Genomic DNA, 5,841 nt, shown 5'->3' on the forward strand with positions numbered 1-5,841 from the left:
AAAAAAAAAAGTGATGGTAAACTTTTAGGGTTTTTATTGAATAGGCTTTTTATTTATATGTTTATATATTGCACCCCCAGGTGCACGCTGTCTGGCCTCCTAGATCTTTGGAAATCTTGTCCCTTTGACTTTAGAATTCCTGCATTTTGAATGTGCCTAAAACCAGCACCATGTAAATGATGTCAAGCTCTGGTGCCAGCTGGAGCAGCAGCCAGGCTTTTTTTTTCTGTAGGGGTCGAGTGCCTGGATCACTGAGTACTCTGACCCTGATTTTTAATTTCCCGGCCATCTTGGAACTTGGTGCCTCTATTTTGGAACACAGGGCTCTGAAGATTTTTTTAAGAAGCAGTCTCTCACTCTTATGATTTTGAGTTTGTAAAGGGTAAGAACCTGTCACCTTTTGTGATGTCCTCAAGACATTTATTTTATTTATTTTATTTTTTTGGGCAGTGGAGATCTTAGCTGCATCTTTGTGGTCCACAGCCTTTTTGTTGCTTTTCGGGGGGAGGGGCAAACTAACAACATTTTAAATCATCTTGTTTGGCTCTTTGTTTTGGATTTTTAACATAAATCTGACTAAAAGCCCACAACACTAGCCAAGTCACTGCCTCAACATTTGACTGTCTTGAAATTTTTTTGTTAGATTAACTAGTCTATCCTGTCAATCTCAGTCTCATGCAAAGTCTCTGGACATGAGCAAAATTCAGACAAATTTTTTACCAAGCTATAATACAAATCACCTAAAGTCTAAGAACCAATGTAGTCAGTTATTTATTTATTTATTTATTTATTTATTTATTTATTTAGCAGAAACCTCTAGCCTGGTCTTTATAGGCAGGCTTTTTATCAGCATTTTGCTCTTTTGAGCTTTGACCAGAATCTCTTATACAGAACAGCTGAAGATATTCTAGTACTTCTCTTTTAGGCAATATCTTTTTAATCTTTTTTTATAAGCCATTTTTAAAAACTCTTGAATAACATGGTTAGGTAGTCACAGCAACAGCTCCACTCCCACTACCGAATTCTATCTTGGTTATTTTTTACTCATTCTTGAGAAATCCAAACTTAAGGAAGGAAAGGTTTATTTAGCTCACAATTACTGGAAGTTTTAGTCTATATTTTAGTATATACTTGGCTGGCTCTAAGGTTGAGTAACATATTATAGAGGGCAGCAGTTTACAGTAGTAAAAAACAGCAAGACAAAGAGAGGTGATGCAAATCTGGCTTCTTGCAAGCCTCTCTCCCCTTTTTAAAAAAAATGCTGACTGCAAAGAGCAGAGCTCCTTCAAAAATGTGGCACCTGCTGCAAAGATTAAAGTTCCTCTGAAGAAGTGATAGGGGCTACAAAGATTGGAGCTCCTCCAAAAAAGTGGCCCAGCTACAAAGATCAAACATCTCCAAAAAAGTGGCACGCAAAAGCTTTCCTCAACCTCTTTTTGTGTTGAGTCACTAGGGTGGGCCCTCCACACCCCAGAGAGGGGTCTCCATGTCCTCCGGTATGGAGTCACTGAGCTCATCCAGGCAACCTTTCGACTTCTCAAGTTGACACAATATACCAACCACCACAATATCCTTCTTATTTAATTTGTGCTTTTAAAATAGTATTGTCTATTGCTAAGACTTCTAGGCAATTTGAATAGAGGGTGTGATGGAAGACATCTGTTTTGCTTCTGACTTAAGTCTTAAAATATTTCAACATTAAATATATCTGTAAATATACTGTTAAATGTGCTTTTTAAATGGAGGAGTTCTTACTTATTACTAACTTGCTAATTATATAATGGCCTTAAATTTTTTTATTTTATTTTCTATTTTTTAATTTTTTTTCAAGGAACAGGTTGTTTATTTTTTCTTCTAGTCTTGGGCTCAATACATAGACGGCTTCTCCTCACCCTTTGGGTTAACAATTTTCTCCAGCTTGCTGCTGATGATATGATAAAGCTCTGCATAGAAGGCCCTCAGGTCAAGCACCATGGCCCTGAGATTCCCATAGGCTGCCTCATCTCTCTCATGCACCAGGGCCCGGTAATCCATTACATGAGTCTCCTTAGAGGCCTTGGCCACAGCATCCCCACGTTCTGAGACGCACACAGAAATGGTTGTCTGGAAGGCTTCTACTTTGGTCTTGACTGCATTCACCCTTCCCAGAACTTTCTCCTGGATTGCTACCCCAAAATTATTTCCATCCTCAATCTTGGGGATCAGGTGCTGGATCCATGCAATCACCAGAATGCACTTCTCTTTGAGAGTCCATATTTCTGGCTTAACTAGGGCAAGCAGAGCCAGGAGTTTCTCATTACTAGGGAGAAAACCACACTTAGGGACTTCTTTCTTTTCCTGTTTATCTGTTTCCATCTCATCATCCTTGGGTGGAGGGTCTGGGATAGGGATGTCCAGTGGGGCCCGAAGGGAGGTCAAGTCTGCCACATTGAGGGAGTCCTCGTGCAAGAGCTGACTCAGGTATATGATTTTCTGTGGCAAAAATCTGTAGAGGAATTCCTCAGCCTCCTGGAAGATTTTGTCTGAAGACGTCTACCTGTTTGTCGGCCTCCTCGCTCAAGCGCACCCCACAAGGTTTGGCCATGCTGTTCCACTTGCTAGATCTCCCTACTTAAATTTTTTAGATTCTATTTTTGTATCTATTCAATATATGTATGTGGTTCCATTAGTGATAAAACCGCTCAGTATTTTAACCTAAGCTATTCTTGTATTTCTGGTATGAATACTACTTGTTTATAAGTAATATCCATATTTTCCATTAATATACTGATTAATTTGATTTGTCAGCATTTATGTAACTTTTATTTTTGCATCCCTGAATGAGATTGATTTGTAGTTTTACTCTTCTTGTCTGGAATTTGTAACACTAATATCAGCAATGTAAAATGAATTGTTTATATTTTTATATTTTTCTATATTCTGAAATGGTATGTTTTGGGAATGCTCCATTTCTTAATAATAATATAAAACTTATCCAGAAGGAAGTTTTTTTTTTTTTGCCCACTCTGGATGCCTTCAGGGCAGGTCTGGTTTGGCTTGAGGATGAGGGGATTGAATCACAGCATCCTGAGCCTGACTGCTTTGTTTCAGCAGGCACTTAAACACCTGAGCTAATGGGCAGGCCCCCTAGAACTTATCCATAATCAAACTGGAATCATTTTAAGGTGCAGTGGGTCTTTTTTTTAGTGTATTTGGTACAGAGTCTCACTACGTAACTTGAATGCCTAGTAATCCTGCTGTTTTCAGCCTCCCAGCACTGGGATTACAGGTATGTGCCACCACACCCAGTCTCAGTGGCTGGCCCAGCACGCCTGGAGGTGGGGCCAGCAGGGCATGTGCTGCTGCAGATCAAGCACCACTGTTACCTAAGCAGGTCCCTGCACTTGTCTAAGCAGGCCCTTAGTCCATGGAGTGATCTCGCTGGCTGATGGAATGGGTCTCTTTAAAACAATTTCTTCTATGGTTTGTGTTTCTGAAAGAGTATCACTTTTTTCTAACATTTAAAAAAATCATATGTTCATAGAAATAAACCATATTACTTTAGGTTTTATTTTATTTATATAAACTTACAAATTCATAAATACATGTAACATTATTCACATATGTAGCATTTTCCTTAGTTTTGTCTGTTTTTTATTTTATTATTGCTTATAACTTTTGTAGGATCAAACATAATCAGTTTTGGTCTTTTTTAGTAACCAATTTTGAATTTAATATTGGACTCTACTAATATTTCTTATATATCTTTTAATAACATTTGTTTCTATCTTTATTATTTTTTGTGCCTGTTTTATATGTTCTTCTTTCCTTGACTAGAAAATGCCATTTGTTTTAAATTTATATAAATTTTAATAATTTTAAAATGAATATATTCATAAGTAAAATTTTGGAGTTCATTCTATGCATATCTATATTGTTGCTATATGTTAGTGTAACTCATTCTAAATTTAAATGACTTTTCATTTCAAAATTTATTTTAAACTTATTTTTAAATTGATAAATGAAACTTATATCGTGATATTTTCAAATATGTATACATTTTAGAATGGTTAAGTCAAGCTAATTAGCATATGCATTACCTCACATACTTTCCTTTTTGTGGTAAGAACTAAAATACACATTTTGTGGAATTTTCAATCATAGGATACAAAATATCAGAGCAGAGGAATAAGTTCAAGAGTTCTATTATACAATAAATTGACTATGGTTAATAATAATATGTTGTATAATTGAAACTCAGTAGGTTTTTTAGGGGTGAGGAGAATATTATCTGTTTTTAATTTTCAGTTTAATTGTATTATAGTCATGGACTATGACATGGATGATGCCAGCTTTCTAGATTATGTTTCAATTTACTTTGTGGCCAATATATGATCAAATATGTATCTGTTTTCTGTGAGTAATCATCAATTATGGTTTACATACATGCAAATTCATCTGTATGTGTAAATACGCACATGACTAGTATTGTTAGATGCTTTGTTTAACTCATATCTTTATTTTGTAAAAAGATCGTTTGATTATTTGTGGAGAGGTTCATCATAGTACTGTGACAGCACAGCTATTAATTTCTTATTACCAGCTGCTGCCTGGGAGCAATGGCTGAGCTCTGTGTCTTGGCCTGAGGTGGCAGCGGGAGATGGACAGAAGTTTACTGTGACACCATGGATGGTGGTGGGGACAGTAGCAACAAAACCATGGGGGGGGGCTTGGCTGGCATTTTTGGAGCGGGTGGAGCTGGTTAATAGCACACAGATTTGGCCAGAGTCCCGCTAACTGGTATGAACTCTTTGTCTCCTTATTTAAATGTGGATCTGTGATATTTTGTGCAGGATACTAATGAGTTAATTTTATCAACTGGAGCTAATAAAACCCAGGGCAGGTTTAAACTGGCCTTCTTTACCATTGGAGGATGTTGCATCACTGGGGCTGCATTTGGGGCAATGAATGGTCTTCGGCTAGGATTGAGGGAAACCCAGACATGGCCTAGTCCAAACCAAGAAACGTACAGATTTTGAATATGGTAACTAGGCAAGGGGCGCTGTGGGCCAGTATTCTAGATTCTCTGGCTTTGCTCTATAGTGCATTTGGTGTCATCACTGAGAAAACAAGAGGTGCAGAAGATGGCCTGAACACAGTGGCAGCTGGAAACATGATGGGTATGGTTATATAAATGTACAGGTGGGCTTCAAGGAGTCACACGAGGGGGTCTAGCAGACCAGACACTTGCCAGCCTGTATGCACTGTATGATAACTGGGAGCATATGAAAGGCTCCTGGCTCCACCAGGCACTCTGAAGGTTTTGCCAACTCATGGAGGATGCTTGTAGTAGTCATCCAGCTAAAAAGTCAGTCTGGATTTATTTTATACTGCCAGATTCATTTGAAAAACTGGAGATTCTGATTTGCTGTAATGAAGATCATGGATAACACAGATACCCAGGAACTGTCAGCCCTTCTTGCCCTCAGTAAGGTGAAGCCAAAACCCTTTGGTAGCTTACTGAGTAAGGTGGGAGATGATCTTGGGTCTACCCATTCTCTCTCCTACCACTGAACTGGAAAGCCACTTACTCCCAGAGTTCAGGTCATGCTTATTGTCAGTCAAGAGATTTATTAATGACCTGAAACTGTAATATTGCCCTGTACTCTAAATAAAGGCTGAAAATAGAACCAAAGTCCCACCTCCACTGTAAATATAAAAAAAAAATTCTTATTACCGCTTCTTTTTTATTTTATCTCAAGGTTATGTCACTTGTTACATGCAACTTTATTACTAATGTTTCCTATCTTCATCAAATATACAATAGTATTATTAATAAAATATGTATCATTAGTTACTAAT

The 5,841-nt window shown here is 37.7% G+C and overlaps 2 pseudogenes; one reads left to right on the forward strand and one right to left on the reverse strand.

The window, feature by feature from the left end:
* Positions 1-1,833: 1,833 nt before the first annotated feature.
* Positions 1,834-2,584, reverse strand: LOC101566730 (annotated as a pseudogene).
* A 2,080-nt stretch (positions 2,585-4,664) lies between these two features.
* Positions 4,665-5,297, forward strand: LOC101567127 (annotated as a pseudogene).
* Positions 5,298-5,841: the final 544 nt, after the last annotated feature.

This window comes from Octodon degus, unplaced genomic scaffold, assembly GCF_000260255.1.
Source record: "Octodon degus isolate 3935 unplaced genomic scaffold, OctDeg1.0 scaffold00116, whole genome shotgun sequence".
In the NCBI taxonomy this organism is placed as follows: Eukaryota; Metazoa; Chordata; class Mammalia; order Rodentia; family Octodontidae; genus Octodon; species Octodon degus.